The sequence below is a fragment of the Vicugna pacos genome, chromosome 12 (genome assembly GCF_048564905.1).
Source record: "Vicugna pacos chromosome 12, VicPac4, whole genome shotgun sequence".
NCBI lineage: Eukaryota > Metazoa > Chordata > Mammalia > Artiodactyla > Camelidae > Vicugna > Vicugna pacos.
In genome coordinates, this window is record NC_132998.1 from 55,217,353 (window position 1) to 55,236,739 (window position 19,387).

Here is a 19,387-nt window from a genome sequence, read left to right on the forward strand (position 1 = left end):
TGATTGGCACCGTGCACCTTGTACTGCAGGGGCTGATGGGAGTCTCAGAGCTAGAGGTCAGGGAGCGGATGTTCTAGGAGCAAAGGAGCGAGGAAACGGGAAGACTAAAAACTGTAGTCAGAGATGGGTCCCTTGAGGATACAGGCTGTGTCTCTCTTTATGTCTTCTGTCTACCCAAAGCACAGTATAGGGTCTGGCATAGAGCTGACACCCAGGGAAGGGAAGGCATGGGGGATGGGGGTGGGGGAGGGAGACGAGGAGAGGAAAGTCACATACATGAGTGGGTAACAGGAGTGGGTAGTGGAGGTTGATGGAGGTGAAGATCCCTGAATCTTAGAAAGCCAAGGATATATGAGGGGAAGGTACAGGAAGTTCACCTCATAGGCATCCAGGTCCTTCCAGATAAGGACAGGACAGGTTGTGGCTAGGAAGCCCCCTCCACTGGGGTCAGGGTCTTCAAGAAGGTTCAAGAGGGACCAGGACGCTGAGAAATGTCAGCAACAAGGAGAGATGGTGGGGGTAGAACTGGAGGGCGGCATGAGTCTCAGAAGAAGGGCTTCCACACCAAAACGGGGGAGTAATGACGGAACGTCTGAGGTCAGGAGAATGTTCTCTGGCACGTGGTAGTGAGGTGTGCAGCTCCTCATGGGGGTGGCAGGTGAGGAGGCATCTTGAGGGAAAAGGCAGCCCCTACAGCAAAAGATGGAAAGCAGAGAGGCAGTCAGGGAAGCAGGGGCGTGTGTCTGCTGGCAGCATCACCGTTAGAGCGGGATGGTCCCCAGTTCTCTGTGGGAGCACAGAAACTCACTTCCGTTTTATGCTGCCCATACTTTATTTTAACAAGCCTCTATTCGTACTTGACAGTGAGAAAATTAAATTTAGTCCAATTCAGCCCACATAACCCTGTCTAGTCATTTCTCCAGGCACTTCTGTTTCTGTTTTAAGACTTAGCCTCATCTCAGGTAAATATTCAACCTGATGTAGGTATCACTATTATTATTATTACCAGTAACTAGAATGTGAGCTGTAAGAGGGCAGGGGCGTGGACCGATCGGTTTACCACTGTGCGCACAGCACCTAAAATACTCCCTGGCTCAACTGAGCAGGTGCTCAGTTACTATTTGTTGAATGGATAACTGTCCAGCTCAAAGCCTCTTGCCTGGTACACACTCTGTTCCAAACTGTAAGGGGTCTCCATGCTGCCCTCTCCTCCACAGCAAGGGATGAGGTGCTAAACCTGGGCACATCCAGCTGCTGGATGCATGATTTTGGAGCATGATTCATGATCTCTGGGCCCCCAGCGTGGTCTCCTGTGCAGCCTCCTGCCATGGGTAACCCTATCAAGAGAGCATTCTTCTTGGCCCAAATACTGGTTTCTCACTTTACCAAGAAGGGTCCTGGAAATGCTGGAGAGGCTGTGGAGAAAGGGGAACCCTCCTACACTGCTGGTGGGAATGCAGTTTGGTGCAGCCACTATGGAAAACAGTGTGGAGATTCCTCAAAAGACTAGGAATAGACTTACCATATGACCCAGGAATCCCACTCCTGGGCTTGTATCCAGAAAGAACCCTACTTCAGGATGACACCTGCACCCTAATGTTCATAGCAGCACTATTTACAATAGCCAAAACATGGAAACAGCCTAAATGTCCATCAACAGGTGACTGGATAAAGAAGATGTGGTATATTTATATAATGGAATACTACTCAGCCATAAAAACCGACAACATAATGCCATTTGCAGCAACATGGATGCTCCTAGAGAATGTCATTCTAAGTGAAGTAAGCCAGAAAGAGAAAGAAAAATACCACATGAGATCGCTCATATGTCTAAAAAAACAAACACAAACAAACAAACAAAAACAAAGCATAAATACAGGACAGAAACAGACTCATGGACAGAGAATACAGACTTGTGGTTACCAGGGGGGTGGAGGGTGGGAAGGGATAGACTGGGATTTCAAAATTGTAGAATAGATAAACAAGATTACACTGTATAGCACAGGGAAATATACACAAAATGTTATGATAAATAACAGAGAAAAAAAGTGACAATGAATGTGTATATGTCCATGAATGACTGAAAAATTGTGCTGAACACTGGAATTTGACACAACATTGTAAAATGATTATAAATCAATAAAAAATGTTAAAAAAATTTTAAAAATTATAAAAAAAGAAGGGTCCTGGGATGGTGAGCCAGTCCTAGCCCTGCCTATACCCATGCTTTGTACTTCAGGCCCTGAGCAACTGTATCAGTTAGCTCTTGTCACTACAGCGCTGTGGAACAAACTCCCCCAACCTCAGTGGCTGGCTGTGATAAGCAGCTGATATCACACTTACAGGTCTGTGGGCCAGCTGGAAAGCTCTGTTTCAGGCTTCAGGTCTGTGGGGTGGCTGGGGGAGGGATGCAGTTTACTCCCCGTGTCTCTTGTTTTTCTGAAACAGCAGGCTACCCAAGGCACATTTTGCTCATGGTGATGGCAGAAGTGAAGAAAGAGTGGGCAGAAACACTTGGTGCCTCTCAAGCTCCAGGCTCAGAGCTGGGTCACTGTTATTCCCACCCACAGCCCACTTGCTAGCACCAGCTGCAGAGGTGACTGGATGGAGTAGAGGGTGATACTCCACTTCTCATGGGGGACAGTGGTGTCACTGGATAAAGAGTGTGGAGACAGGAAACTGACACATGGGAATCATACTGCATCATGCCATCAACGTGCTGGGAACTTGGGCCACCTCCCGGTGCTGACCTCTCTTTCAGCTGTCCCCCTCCACTGTCGCTTTGTGCCCAGCTCATGCAGGGTCTCTGTGTGAGCAACTGCCTTTCATTCTGTTTCCAAGACAGGAAGCAGGTGGCAGAACAGGCTTTGGAATCTCCACTCTTCATGGGGAAACACATCGCCCCCCCAACCCTTCCTCTCTTAAAGTGGGAGGAAGGGATAGAAGGACTTCTGTCAAAAGTGCCCCCTCTCACCTTCAAGATTGCTTGACCCCATCCTCTGAGGTGGGGTAGGAACTGAATCAGCTATTCTTGCACTCCAGAGGGTCTCCTTTGAGGTTCCTCTTGGGTAAGTAGGCACCTTTATTGTCAGTGATCCGGGTAGAAATAGAAGGAGGAAAATCACAACTCAGAGTTCAAATTATGACCACGAGGAAATACTGGCTATTCCACTACTTTGAACTGGGAACGGGGGCTTCAGAGGATGCCCAGAGAAAGCACAGAAGGAACAGTGGAGACAAAAACATAAGGGGGAAATATAATGCCCCCTCACGGGGCTTAAAAGGGACTTAACTAAGGAAATGTGGGTGTTTGATAAATATTTGTTTGATTGTGTTAAACTTTTAATTTGCTCCACCTCCACTAAAAAGAGCTCTGGCCAGAAACACCACTGGGTAACTTTATTAAAAAATAGCAGTAGCAGGGCATGTGGTCTCAGAATAATAATATGCCAGCGTATGGGAGTAATTTAGCCAAAAAAATGCATTATCTATCTTAAACTTCTATAAGTGCCAACCTGGCCCAGGCACAATTTTTTAAGTGGCACACACACACACACACACACACACAAACACACACACACACACGTGCACAAACCCTATTATTATACAAAGCAAATAAATGTACTAAGCAGGCTTCTCACTGAAAGGAAATGGCATGAAACAAAGTGAAAGTAATAATGCCCAGAAATTGTGGTTAATAAAAGCACAAAGCTGGCCCATTTTTGCTCCTTAATTTGTATATTAAAATTACTACAAGTCATAGGCATTAGGTGGGTCATAGGCGTAAACAACATTTCATCCACCACATAAAAGATAAAAGCTTAGCTTAACCCAGAGGCAGTGGCTTCCTACCACTAGAACCAAGTTCATTCCATCAGGCACAGGATCTAAGGAAGAGATGACTTGAAGAAATTGGAGTGTTGCCTGCCTCCTGCTTGAAGTAAGTGGGGGCATCAAAGAGGTCTGGTACATTTTAGGAAGTGGAAAGAGCCTGTGCTCTGAGTCTCTTTTTTGATATTATCTGACAGCTGAAGGATTAAGGTCTACACCAAAGCTAACCAGCTGTCCACCAAATCCATTTACCTTTCACCCTGGGATAGCTAGACTATGTTTCCCAGTCTCCTCTGCTGTTCACTGGGGACATACGGCTGAGAACTGCCAGTGTGATGTGGACAGACATGATGAATGCTACATCCAGGGCTTGACCCATAAACACCTCCCAGGTGAACCTTCATTCTCTCTATTCCTGTCTGCCAGCTGGATCTTGATGCCTAGAGCAGCCAGAGAGCCACTATCAGCCTGGATTCATGCATGACTGTGTGGAACAGAGCCCAGCCCCATCCTCATTTCTCCTTTGAATGGACTTCATGTGAGGGTGAAATATACTGCTGTATAAATCACTGAGTTTTGGAGTATATGCATTAATAGAAACTCCCACTACCTTAATTAATACGGCACCCAATCTGGCATCTGACTTGTAGCCACAAAGACGGTTTGGGTTAACTTTCACATCATTTACATTTGCAGAAAGCATGAGTCATGATCTTGGAAATTCTCCCTCAGAGAGAAGGAGATGCAATAAATTTGTTGAAACAGGATGTAGTCACAGCAAGGGCACACTCAAGCGAGCTGGGATCATGGCAACCCAGCTGTCCATTCTGGAACCCCCAATTACATTTTTATCACCCATTGCTGCAGTCATTCCCCACCTCCTAGGCCTACTAAGGGAACAGAGCAGAGATATAATCTCTGTTGCTCCGGGAACACTCAGACCCCAGACTCCAACAACCTGATGACTTCTTCATATAGGCTTTCTTCAAGGTCCATTAACAGAGGCTGCAGAACTGGAAGCTGTCACTCAATAATCATAAATCTTCTGGGCCAGTCCCATAAATGCCCTTCCAACCACTGACCTACAGGGACAGAAGGCGCTTCTCAGGTGGGCATTAGGCCATCTTAGAAGTCAGCCGAGGCTTAGGATCGGTTGTTTCCTTAGTCAGTTTCCATTTGGAAGCATCCAGTCACTAGGGAGGAACCTAGGGAGGATAAAAGCTGATGTTTAGGAGATCGGTGCCTCTGTCAGACATGGGCCACTGCTCTCTAGCTTTGGTTCCAGGTGTTGGATCTTTCTCCTTGTCATAGGAGTCCTCTGGTTGGAAAAAAGGCTGGATATAACTTCTAAGATGGGTGGTTGAAGGGCAGAATTGTAGCCGTGTCTGTGTGTAGGCAAGTGCATGTGTGTGTGAGATGAGCGTATGTGTGTGTGCACACTGAAACAACCTTCTGTGACAAGGACAAGCTACTATTCGGATTTGACAAAGCAAAGCCTTCAGTGTTCAGTAAAACCTTCCATGTTATTGTCACCCAGAAGAGAGGAGGGCAGTGACCAAGTGGGTTGTTGAATGGCCTACATAAAAATGGAATGAGTCACTGAAAATCCTATGAAAGGAAGCCTGAACGATGCAAAAAGCACATGTGAACTTCAGGGTCAGAGAGTCCTGAGTTCAAATCTAGGCTGCACCATGGGGCCTGGATAAGCTATCCAGCCTCTCCAAAGTGTGATTGTCTTTCTATTCAATGGGGATCATAGCAGCTATCACAGGCCTGTTGGAAGGGTCATTTGGGAGCATGTACCTAATCCTCTGGCACAGAGTAGATACTCGATAAATGGCCTCCAATACGGCCTTGTAATCAATGGATCCTACCTGATTGCCTGATCAGTGATTTCCTACCTCTGTACCTGACTCCCCAGAGCACACCTCTAGAGAGACACTGACCAGCATGGTAGCCACTAGCCTCATGTGGCTATTTAATTTTAAACTTAAATTAATCAAAGGTAAATAAAATTAGACATTTGGTTTGTCGGTTACACTAGCCTCATTTCAAGCACTCCATAGCCTTGTGTGGCTGGTGGCTACTAGGCTGGACGGTGCAGAGATAAGGCATTTCCACCATCATAGAAAGTTCTTAGACAGCTCTGGGCTAGAAAGACTTATGAGCTGTTTTCCAGTCATTCCAAAGGCCAAATGAAAACTGCACCATTTCCCCACAATGAGCCTGCCCAGGCTAGCTAAGACACCCAGGAGACCTGGGCTGGGACTACAACAGTCCAGTCTATCTGAGAAGGCTGTTAATTTCCTCCACTGCCAAAGATCAAATAGGTGGACTGGGGAGTCAATCAGGGCTCTGCGCCCTCAGTTCACATGTGGATGGAAAGCTGGCTATGCTGTGGGTACCATGACTAGTGGGCAGTGGGCTGAGTCATCAGATCGGATCCAGGTCCCTAGAATCCTTGCAGTGGGGAGTGTGCAGAAGTCAGGAGCTGTAAAGCCCTGGTGTGGGTGGCAAAGTCTAACAGGCAGGAAGGAGATGGCACCAATAGTCAGGTATCAGGGGTCCAGGAGGGAAGGCAGCATTGGCCCCAAGTAGAAGGTGAAGTATCTGATCATGAAGATCACAGGGTGAGATCAGTTTGGCATCATCTGGAACACAGGCTCTTGAAGGCAAGGGAAACGGATTTATATGTTACTCATCAACATTAAAAATGTTCTTTGAAGTTGTGCACTTGACTTGTAAAAGGGGATAAACAGGTTAAACATCACTCCATATACACAGTTTACTTGGTGGTTGTGACTCACATTGCTAAGAGCCCATGGGGTCTATTTTCCCCTTTTTCTTACTAGGAGGATCCCAGTTTAGTCCAGTGTGATGAGCGCCTGGTTACAAACACTCATCTCTCAAATTCCCCTGCAGCTAGATGTGGCCATGGGGCCAGATTTTAGCCAATGAGATTTAAGGGTGAAGCTTCTGAGAAAGCTATGGTTTTCCTGATAAAAAGAGATCAACTTTACTGACTTACTCCCTTCATCTTTTGCCTTTCCATGGTGCCTCCGATCTGAAATTCAGGTTTGAAGGCTGGAGGTGCAGCAGCCACCTTGTGACCCTGAGGCTAGGCATTACAGACTAACACAGGCAGAGCAGGGAACTGGAGGAACACTGGGTCCTGTATGGCTTTGTACCTGCCCTAAACTACCTAACTCTGAACTTTTTATTACACGGAAAAAGCAGACCCCTATTTGATCAGGCCACTTAAATCACATTTCATTATATGCTTTCTTACAGTGGGCAAAATATATCAAAATGTAGACTTTGTGGAGGGAACACTAGGAGAAGGGATCTTAGGCAGGAAAAAGACATTGACTGACTTTGTATGCTCAGAGAGCAGGCTCTGAAATCAGACTGAATGTTGCTTCTGGAAGTGCTGCTCTTCCATACGAAGCTTCAGTGGGACAGCCAGTCAATGATGCCACCATGTTTCCCCCATGAAATCTCCAGTCAGGTCTCCATTGCCCAGTGATGCTCGGTGTAAGCGGACTCACCAGGGGGGCACAAAGAGAAGATTAGATCTAAGGCTCAGGCCCCACTGTGATGAACAGAGAAGCACAGGAAAGCACAGAAAACTCGAGCAGCCTGGGGACAGTGAGGCTGTGGGACCCCACAGAAAACCAAGGGACAGGCTCTGGACTCGAGGGCTGGCAAGGGTTTCAGTCATTTACACCTTCGAGGGGCCAGAAGGCCCAGTGGAGCCCTGGGTTAAGCTTCCAAGACAAGATGGATAGGAGATGGCAAATTTCATCTTCTCCATCGCTTCTTGGAGAGCTTCCAGAACTGAGACTCGGAAGATATCCGTGTAAATGCCATTTCTGCACTCATAGGCTGCTTGACCTTGAGCGAGTTCTCTGACCTCTTGGAGCGTCATTTTCATTGACACGGTGGCTGGTTCCTAATCGCCCTCAACCACTCTTCAATGACTGTGCAAATGAGTCTGATCCTAAAGGCGGCCCTTATGTAGAGACAGGCACACAGACTCAGCCAGCAGGAAAGCCATGACAAGCAAGATGGGCACACTGTGTCTCTGGAGAGGAAGGAGACACAGGGGCCCTACGTGCCATAGGTCCCGGGCTTTCTGGGTAGGTGTGCATTGCCCCCCAAATATACATCTACGTGCCATGCCATGTAAAGACGTGGTATATATGCTGGGGTCATATTGAAAATAGTTCACAACTGGTGCAGTCAGAATGGACACCACCTGTAAGCTGGCGTGTGCCAGCCACGTATATAGGTATTGCCTACATACTATAAATAGTACCCCTGTAGGGGTGGCAGCACACTGTGGTCATCAGAGTATCAATGCATAGCCTTTGGAGGAAGACATATTGTCTTCACTGTAGACCCTCACTTAATATCAATTGATGTTAGAAACATCTCTCCCCTCCATGAGCTTCAAGGTCCTCATCTATGAAATGGATAGAGGAACAACGCGTGCAGGGGTGAAGTCAGAATTGGACATCATTAATAAAGAGCGCCTGTTTGGGTCAGGGCCCCCAAAACAGGCTCTGGGGCAGGGACTGGAGGTCATGCATTTTATTAAAGAGAAACCAGATGCAGGTGGAGGCAAGGAGGGCAGAGAGGGAAAGGAGTTATGAAGAGGAGATTTCAGAGGTCCCAGACTCAGCCTGATCTCTGCGGAGCTTTGGGGTGTCAACAGCAACCTCAGAGCTGGAGGATGTCTGTCTGAGGGCAGAAAAGATGGGTGTTTTATACCCACATTAGGCAACCCCTGGTCCCCGGCTGCTGAGAGTTGAGGTGACACAGACTCCCAGACATGTCCACTTTCCTCATGGTTCAGAAGTCTCCAGCATCCAAGGGCAGTCCTCTGAAGGTGGCAGGGGCAGGTGCGAGCTACAGCAGCAAAGCACACAGTGACTGAGGGGTGGGCACACAGAGCCATGAAAGGGATCCGAAGGGATGGGGCCAGACGCCAGCACTGCCCACTACGCTCCCTTACACTGGTTTGTGGGAATCAAATTAAAAAGACACCTGCACCCCAATGTTCATAGCAGCACTATTTACAATAGCCAAAACATGGAAACAACCTAAATGTCCATCAACAGGTGACTGGATAAAGAAGATGTGGTATATTTATACAATGGAATACTACTCAGCCATAAAAACCGACAACATAACACCATTTGCAGCAACATGGATGCTCCTAGAGAATGTCATCCTAAGTGAAGTAAGCCAGAAAGAGAAAGAAAAATACCATATGAGATCGCTCATATGTGGAATCTAAAAAACAAAAACAAACAAAAACAAAGCATAAATACAGGACAGAAATAGACTCATGGACAGAGACAGACTTGTGGTTACCGGGGTGGGGGGCGGTGGGGGTAGAGGGTGGGAAGGGATAGACTGGGATTTCAAAATTGTAGAATAGATAAACAAGATTACACTGTATAGCACAGGGAAATATACACAAAATGTTATGATAAATCACAGAGAAAAAAATGTGACAATGAGTGTGTATATGTCCATGAATGACTGAAAAATTGTGCTGAACACTGGAATTTGACACAACACTGTAAAATGATTATGAATCAATAAAAAATGTAAAAAAAAATAAAAAATAAAAAGCACCAATATACATCAGAGTTTTTTTTTTTCTTCTTCTCACCTAGGGATGTAATAATACTGATAGCCACTTACATGGCTCTTACTATGTATCAAGCACTGTTCTAAGTGTATGAACTTAGTTCTCACCGTGAACTCATTATTATCCCCATTTTAAAGATGTGGCAGAAAGGGATAAATTTAGGAGTTTGAGATTTGGAAATATTAACTACTATATATAAAAATGGACAAAAACAAATTTCTTCTGTATAGCACATGGAACTACAGTCAATATCTTGTAATAACTTTTAATGAAGAGAATATGAAAATGAACATAGGTATCTGTATGACTGGAACATTATGCTGTACACCAGAAATTGACACATTATAATTGACTATACTTCAATAAAAAAATAAAATAAAATAAAATAAAAATAAAGATGTGAAGACTGGGGCATAAAGAGGGTAAGTAACTTGCCCAAGGTCATGCCACCAATAAGTGGCAGAATGGGTACTTATGCCCAGAAAATGGGTCCAGAGTTCATCTCTTTAACACTATGCTGTACTGCATTTGGCCAAGTCCCCGCCTTCCCATGCTGTTTAACACGGGAGTAGCCAGCCACATGTGACTCTAAAAAGCTAGTTAAAACATTAAAATTAAACAAAATTTAAAATGCCATCCCTCAGTTACACTAGCCACCTTTCAAGTGCTCAACAGTCCCATGCAACCAATGGCTACAGTGTCAGTCAGTGCACACATGGAACATTTCCAGTAGAAAGTTCCACTGCCCAGCACTAGAGAGAACAGAATCCTGCAGGGAGGGAATACAGAGGTTAAGGTCCCAGAATCTGAAAAAAAAGACAGATGTGGTTCCTACCCCAGCTTTGACACTATTCGCTATGTGATGTTGGGCAGGTCTCCGTTCATTACATTTTGAAATGGGCATGGTAATAGCATCTCCATCCCCTGTGCTTGTAAGAATGAAACGTGATGGTGACCATAACACACTCACACAATGCCTAGCACAAAATAATCACTGAATAGACATTAGCTCTTGTTAATCCCGTTACTTCTACTTATTGTTGTTATTGCTACCGTTACCATAGAGCTGGAAGGGGCCACCTGGGAGCTCATACCACATCACTGATGGAGAAACTGAGGCATAGAGAAGGAATTCAGCATGAAGGCAGCAAAGCCAGGACCAGACTCTAACCCTTTCAGTTCCCTATGTGGTCTGTGCTATAAAACAATTCCACAGCCATTTTAGCTCTTCAACTTCAGGCTTTGTCTATTGGGTTTAAATATTCCATCTCTGACCAACCGTGAAACCATGGAAACTGAATGGCAAATTGAAAAGGCAGCAAACAAATTAGCCTGCAAAGCCCCACAAATGATATAATCACTCCAGTAGTTAAGCTGCAGATAGTCTCTGTGTTTCAGCCAAGGCCTTTCTCAATTGCTTTTGTAAACCTGCACTTGTGTGTCCCATGATCAGCATCAGCCCACGCAATATTGTGGCCAGAATCTACATCCGTTGTCAGCTCCACAGATTCAGAGCCAAACTCCAAGGGGTGAAACTTCCACTGACCTGGTGGGGTACCTCTTCCCTGCCATCCTCTGCATGAAGGCCAAACTGCCTGAACAGATCTCCAGTTCTGATGTCTCCTTCCTCCTTGGAAGCTCCAAGAATACGCAGATAGGAGTGGTGTCCTGTGGGTAGAAGGAGAGGAAAATGATTTGGAATGGACCAAGGGGAAAATTATAATGAAAACTAGCCAGAAGCATGAGAAGCATCTGTATTAGATTGCAATAATGGCCCAATTCCTCACCCCTCATGGTATCTGCACCTTTTGCCATCTAACTGGGCGGCAGTACTTTCCCGCATGCTAACGCACAATTCCATGGTGCGGTAGGACCTTCTCTGGCCAAGGGAATATTCGCAAATGTGATGCAGAGACTTGGAATGTTCTTGTGTTATTAAGCTTGCTACCTTTTGTGCCTCTGCCATCTCCATGAGAAGAATGTGCCTGCTCACCCAAGAGGAAACAGAACAGTGTCAGTTGGATTACGGCTATCTCATCTTAGCTAATCCAGAGGAGGCTCAATTCAAGCATTACTCCTACTGCTACTGATCCACAAAAGCATGAACAAGTCCAGCTGAAATCAATAAGGAACCCATCTTGGGCTAACCAATCCATAACCAGCCCACAGAAGCATGAGCTATAATAATAAATGACTGTTGTCTTAAGCCATGAATATGGGGATGATCTGTTACATAGCAATAGCTAGCTGATACAGCATCCTAGAGTCTACTCTCCTTCACCTCCCATATCCAATCCATCAGGAAGCTCCAAATAAGTCTACCCACTTCTCTGTTCTAATTCTGTAGCCACGAACTTGGTCCATTCCAACAGTATTTCTCACATAGACCTCTGCACCCTTGCCTGCCTCCAATCCATTTTCTACACACTTTTCCCAAAGCAAAATTGAACTATGTCTCCCTAGATGTAGAGTAGAAATAAATAACCTTAGAATAAAATCTCAGCTCCTAGTGATGCCTCTCAGCCCCTACAGAATCCAGCTCCTGCTGACCTTTCTCAGTTCTGCTCACGTCACTCTCCCTGAAATCAGACCAACCTTCTTTTAGTTCCTGGAACATGCCAAAAACTCTCTCACCTTGAGCTTCACACAAGCTGTTCCCTCTGCCTGAAATGCTTTTCTTCTTGCACTCAGTATGGCTGACTCTTTCTCTTCCTGGAATCTCATCTTAAACTTGACTTCCATGCCCATATCCCTTAAGGAAGACTTCTTCCGTTTTCTCTGTCTCAAAGCAGTTATTTCTTTCTGTTTGAGAATTACTGGAACTCGCTGTTGTTTTATTTATTTGTTTGTTTACTGTATTCAGTTAGTCTAAAGTTATTTCTTGAATGCCTATTACATGCCAGGCTTTGTTCTAGGTGCTGGAGAGACAGCAGTGAAGTTCCTCACCCTCTTGAAGGTTTCCTTCTAGTGAGGGAGGCAGACAATGAACAGGTAATAACCTATGGTTCACATGCCTTGTCCTCCCTGGGCATCTGGTCAACAGGCAAAACTGGAGAGATTACACAGACTTTAGTCACTTGACTTGTGATTGGCTACAAGTGAAATAGAGGGGTCATATATGCAGACCCCAGAAGATCTCGGTCCATCTCTCCTATATATCATTCAGTGTCATCCTTTTGTGATCTCATGCTCATTCTGCTGAACAGAATCCCTCTCCAAACCTTGAATTATTCATCTCCATGGCTGTTTACTTCAATGGCATAGGGTTGCTCTCATTACTATGTGAATGGGCCTCAAGACCTAAGCAACTGAGTTGTGGGAGATGAGCCTCTAGTTACCACTGTACCGTCTGCCCCATCTTAAAAACCCCATGTGTGTTCTGGGCTCACCCTTGTGTTCATCAGAAAGCAGCAACTTCCCTCTTATATTTTGTCTACTTCTCTACAGTCATAATGATTTATACCAGTTCCTGTGGATTCACTAACTTCTCACATTATATTTCTTCTTGCAAAACTTGATAACTTTCCCTTCTCCAATGCCATAAATTTACCTTCTGGTAAATCCTACTGTAGTCAAGATAGATAATATAATTTTAGATAGTGATAAGTGAGATGGGGGAAATAGAGCAGGGGAGAAAATAGAGCTGACTGAGTTGGGTGGATGCTCCAGCACATACTCAATAAGTATTTGTGAATTAATAAGTTAACAAAACTACTAATTTGTTATGAATAAATGAAGGCCCCTTCAGCTTTTCTCTTCCACTCCAGATCAAGTTTCCCCTACCCCTCCATATTCCTTCTTCTCCTGGGAGTTGGACTGAATTAACTGGGTCACTCTTCCTCCAGATATGGTCCAGGTTGAGATCCAGTGTATTAAGGTACAGACTAGGTTGTTGTAATAAAGAAGCCCCAAATTTTAGCTGATTAAATAAAATAACAGTTTACTTTTTTGTTACCTAACAATCAAAGATGGGTGGTCCAAGTTGACAGGACAGCTCTGCTGCACAAAGTCATGCAGGGGCCCAGGTTCCTTCCATATTCTTGCCTCAGCAGCCCCTAGCATGTTGCCTTCACCTTGTTGATCAAAGCTGGATTGTTCCCTAGCCCATGCTTGGGTCCACAGGAAGTGGGAAGTAAGCTCTTTCTTTCTAAAGAAGTAACCGGTAAGTTACACATTCCATTGATGAGAATTTAATTTTAATTAAATTAAGAATTTAATTACCCAAATGCAATGGGTAGCAAGGGAGTCTGGGAAATGTAACCAGGCGGCCAAGTGCCCAGATAAAAGTTAGCAATGTGCTTCTTCCTCTTCCTCTTCTTCTTCACTTTATTTATTTACTTTTTTACATTTTTACTTCTGACATTACCATTTGCAGTTCTCCTTAGTCTAAGTTTTATTGTTGTTATTGCTTGGTTGGCTGGTTTTTCTTTTGGGGGGTAGGTAATTAGGTTTATTTATTTATTTGTTTGTTTAATGGAGGAACTGGGGATTGAACCCAGGACCTCATGCATGCTATGCACGTGCTCTATCATTGAGCTATATCTTCCTCCAAATGTCCTGTTTCTTCTTTTTCACCTATCAAGCTCCTACTCTTCCCATAAAACCCAGCTCAAATATCCCATCACCATTCAGCCATTCACAGCCATTTGTGCTGAGGGATGTGGAGAGAGTGCTGAGCTTCTGCCCTATTGAAGAGCTCACCTTGAGATTCAACAGGTAAAACCCTAGCACGGTGTCTGGCTACTCAGTAAATGACTAAATGAATGAATAATATTTCCTCAATAAATGCCGACTACTGTCATCACTGCTACTCTTCTTATTTTTATTCTTTCCCCAAGGATTTTCTTGGGAACAGGTACATGGTATAGTGGAAAAAATCACAGGCCTGGAAGCCAGTAAATCTGTGTTTGAATCTGAGACCCATCACTTTCTTACTGTGTGACCATGGGCATGTGGCTTAATCTCTCTTAGACTCAGTTTCTTTGTCTGTTGAATGGGGACAACAGTAGTGCTACCTTAAAGGGTTAATATATGTATTAAATTATATGATCCATGTAAAGCATTTGGTACAATGCCTGCAAAGAGTATTTCAAGAAATAGTAGTAGTTTTTGTTGCATTGTTATCATCATCCTCATCATCAGGGAAAGATAGTCATGTGTGTCAATGAGGCATGAATTTAGCCACAGAATAACAGAACCTGACAAAAATGGCATCCAAAGATAGGCATGTATTTGGTTTCTAAATCAAGGAGCCCAGTGGTGGGCAGTGGAATGGGGACTCGGGAATGCCTTGAGGACCCAGGCTCCTTCTCTATCTTCTTCACCATCACTAGGGAGTTGGCTTTCCTTTTAACACATGTCCCTCCTGGCCGCCAAATAAAAGCTGTGCCTCTAACGACATGTATGTATTCCAAACAGAAAGTGAGAAGGAGAGGCTTGCAGTCAAGCATATTTTCATTAAGGAAAACTGAAGCTTTCGTGGATCCTCATCCCACAGACTTCCCTGGGGTTTTACTGGCCAGAACTGTGCCATATGACTGCCTGTAAGTGTCAGGTAGCTGGGAGAAAGGGGCTGCAGATGGGAGTTGGTCCAGCCACCAACAGTGACTGTCATAATGGGTTGAATGGTGTTCCCAAAAAAGATATATTCAAGTCCTAACTTTTTGGTACCTGTGACTGTGACCTTATTTGTAAAGAGGGGCTTTGCAGATGCAATTAGTTAAGATGAAGTCATCCTGGTATACTGTGACATGTTACATTAATAGATGAGATGGATTCAGATGAGGGACCTGAGTCCAATATGATCATGTCCACACAAGAAGAGAGATATACAGGGAAAAATGGCCATGTGACCATGGAGGCAGAGATAGGAGTTATGCTGCCACAAGGTGAGGAATGTTAAGAGTCAGTAGTAACTGGAAGAAGCAAGGAAGGATGCTCCGCTAAAGACTTTGAAGGGAGCCTGGCCCTACTGACACCTTGATTTCCAACTTTCAGCCTCCAGAACTGTGAGAGAATAAATGACTGTTGTTTTAAGCCACCCAGTTTGTGGTGTTTGTTTCGGCAGCCCTAGGAAAGCAATATGGCGATGCTGCCATGCCATGTAAATGAATGAGTGCATCACAATATACCAAGTGCTAATATTGAGAGTTGGGTTAAGCCGACTCAACTCAGTCGTTCACTCATTCCAGCCTGACCTGGGTGATTCACCCAAGCTAAAGTTGCAGCCCTCTGAGTACCAAGGGTGGGTCAGGGAGACTACAGCAGACTCAGTGAACCCCTCATCTTCTTGATGAGTCTGATTCTCAGGGTCTCCATGGCCCCTTACTCAAGAGCAGGTTGACTTGGCCACATGTCAAGTGGTTGCCTGTCCATTGCTTAAGCCAACATTGAGAGAGGACTCGGCCCCAAATGGCCTCTGTGACTACACCCGGCTGTACCACTGGGTAAGTGGCTGGTGATAGGTAAATGTGACTGGCAGCCAAGAGGACCCAGGACCCTGCAGCTGCAGGAACCACCTATGAGAAACTGGAAAACACACGCTAAGAATGGATGCATGGAGAGTCAACTCCGGGGATGAGTCGGGACAAAAGGTATTTTTATGCAAGTAGGTGAATCCAAACCCTGGGTTATTATGGTCTATCAGAACATCTCCCTTGCTCTGCAAAAACTCTTTAATGTTAAGCAATGCTTCTCCCACAAGATGGATCCCTTCTCTAATGTTTTTTTAAAGTTAATTGAGTAAGTATTATGTATCATGCCTCATGCATGATTATACTTCTGCCTTACTACAAAAAAAGGATAAAATGGGAAGGATTTCATAGATTGTGTGCCCAAGGCCACACAATCAGACCCAGATGAACCTGGTTCTGATTCATGTCCTTGACCACTAAAACAACTCTGTCAACCCAGAAATTATACTTAAAGAGCTCAAGAGTCCAGTTTCTTTATTCAAACTTGCAGAATTCAAATGAGGTAGCTCTATCATATTTATATATATATTGATCTCCTCACACTTAAGCTTGTTTCCCATAATCTTTCTTCAAAATATCATACATCTCTGGTCTGTGTGGGGAAAAGACAAAAAAGTGAACAAATAGAAATGTGTTTTTCTAGAAACTGAAAAAAAACTGACTCTGATGTCTTTAAGACTCTTTACATGTTATTTTTTAGGTTTAAAGACCAACATACACATAACATAGTCAGACTTTAATCTGACTGTATTGTCAGCAATATTATTTCTAGTTTGATTTATAGAAGAAAACACGTGTGTGTCACAACACTCTCTACAGAAGTAAATGTTTCCATAAATACATTAGAGAGTTCAGAGAATTCTAGGTTCAAATCCCAGCTCCTCTGTGTCAAGTGAAAAACCAAACTGGACTTAGGATGGGAGAGACTTTATTTAAAAAAACTATTGCAGCGGGGAAGGCATTGCTCAGTGGTAGATTACGTGCCTAGCTTGCACGAGGTCCTGGGTTCAATCCCCAGTACCTCTGTTAAAAAATAAATAAATAAAAATAGATAAACCTAATTACCTTCCCCCCAAAAAACAAAACAAAACAAAAAGACAATTGCGGTAGGAAGAATGCTTTGACTTGAGGGCCTTCAAGTATCTCAAAATCCAACAGAAAAAGTCTGGCAAGCATAACAGGATTTCCCTTTGTGGTCAGCCTCTTGGGACAGTCATTCTGCACCTTGGGTTTTGCATAAACTCAGGGACCAGCCAAAGTTTAGGAGATTGTAGGAAGGAAGTAGGCTTGACCAAAGTGTAGTCAAGCCAAACCCATGGGTCACTGTAAGCACTTGGTCACAAGCACTTTTCAGCTATGTGATCTTAGGTAAGTCACTTCTCTGCTCTTAGATTTGGTTTCCTTTTTTTTTTTTTTTCAAAATGTGGGCAATCTCTGATCCCTATCTCACAGCATAGTGAGGATTAGATGAAGCACTTTGCAGGGTGCCCAGTCATGTGGCAAAGTCCCTGTCTGCGTTAGCTGCTGCTAACACCTCCACCAAGAGGGCTGAAAGAGGCAGTGTGCACTGATGCTGGTAAAGTGCTTCTGAAGCCGCAACCTGGAAGAGAGGTTGTTCGTTCCTACTCCTTCTGTCCTGGGGAACCCTTCACTTCTCCACAATGACAACATCTCCAGTGCAGGCTTGGTAAATGTGCTCTCAGCCGCAAAGAAAACGGATTAGACCATTCAAGAAAAAGGGAAATTCTCCTTTCTGTTATTTTTGTGTGTGTCTGGCTAGGGAAAATAAATACTTTTTATCAGCCAGGACATTCTTCTGATTTTAGACTGCAATGCCAGAATGGAGCAAAATGCTCAAAATTTGAAAATCTCCCAGACAGCTTTTGGTTCTTAGGAATAAGATCTGGAAGATAAGAATGGAGGAAGGGAAAGGAACCAAGTGGTCTGAAAAATGAGGAGTATGGCTAACTCACCTCTGTCCCCTTGCCCAGCAGAGGTCCAGCAGGTGGGAGGTGGTGATGAACTGCCTGTCCAGCTGGTCTGTGAGCACCTCTTACGTCAGGCACTTCACGTGAACCATCTGGTAGGATCTCATTCCAGGACCCCACTCAGTTCAGGAACCCTCTATGACCCAGCCCTGCCCAGTCTGACCTCTACTCCTTCCGTTCTTCCTTCTGTCCCCTCAAGCCATGTCGGCCACCTGGCCTTGCTGTTCCTGCATTGGGGCAGGGAGGCTCTGAAAACCAGCTCCCTTCCTGACTTGACTCATGTCTGTTCAAATATCACTTCCCCAGAAGGGCTTCTTGGCACCCCTATGTAAAACAGCACCCCTGCTGGCCCTGTAATCTCTTGCCACAATTCCTTTTTGCACATAGGACTTACTGCCACTTGAAATAATTTTTTAGATTTGATTACAAGATTCTTGTCAAGGCCTGCTGAAAGTCAGCTCCGCATGGCAATGGCTTGGTCTTCACCACTGGCTTCCCATTGCCTAGAAAAGCCCCTGGCATAGAATAGGTGCTTTGTAAATTATTACTTTATTATCTCACTTAATCCAGCCTGGGAAGTCAGTACTGTGGTCCCCATTTGGCCGATTAGACAATGGAGGGTTAGAGAAATGAAGTCGCTGGCCCAGAGCTGCACAGCTAGAAGATGCAGCCTTGGCTTTGAATCCACATCCATCGTCTTCCTCTGCCACCCACTCCCTCCTTAGAAGTAATGCTGTTAAAGGTGACTCTGAGTTACCCACAGCCCCTAGAGGATAAGCCTCAGGCTAAACCCTGCAGTGTTGATGGGGCCATGGACTCCAGCCCATCAGGGCACTGGCCACTTACATAACCCCAGCCACACCTCCAGGATCTGATATCAGAAGACATCTTTGCCAAGTTCAAGCACACTGAGATCATCTGTCATTCTTTCTAAATTATTTATATTAAGAAGTTGATAATGAGAACGCTGAAGGCACCCACCTTAGAAGCATCTGAAAGTGATCGTGAGTGGGACAGTGATCCACCTGTTACTGAGTCTTTGCCAACCATCAACTCAAATAGCCAAAATACTCTTCAGTGGACAGTCTCCACCAGAAGCCCAGGTGTAGGTCAGAGGAGGAAGAGTCTTTGGCTCTGCCAGGTCACGGCTAGACCCCTCAAGCCCCAGGGAGGCAGTATGGAACCCGGCAAAGAACTCAGCTTTTTGAGCTAAATGAACATTATAGCCTCCCCCACCACTTACCACCTGCAAACTTAAGAAGAGGGGTAGGATTAACCTCTCTGAGACTCATTTTCAACATCTACAAAATAGCGGACATAACGATGGAGCTGATATCCAAGGGTTACTATGGAGAATGAACAATATTACACGTACAAAGGGCTTGTCACATTTCCTGGAACATAGCAAGTGTTTAATAAATAGTAGTTGACAC

At 44.7% G+C, this 19,387-nt stretch overlaps 1 long non-coding RNA gene across 1 annotated transcript in view; it reads right to left on the bottom strand.

Annotated features, from left to right (window-relative positions):
• Positions 1-204: 204 nt before the first annotated feature.
• The window catches only part of LOC140700262 (uncharacterized), a 58,273-nt gene continuing 39,090 nt past the window's right edge, over positions 205-19,387 (bottom strand). Inside the window, exons 2-3 of the long non-coding RNA XR_012078639.1 lie at positions 11,040-11,161; positions 205-690 (exon numbers count right to left, since the gene is read on the bottom strand). This is a non-coding gene — a long non-coding RNA (uncharacterized lncRNA). The remainder of the gene's footprint in view (positions 691-11,039; positions 11,162-19,387) is intronic.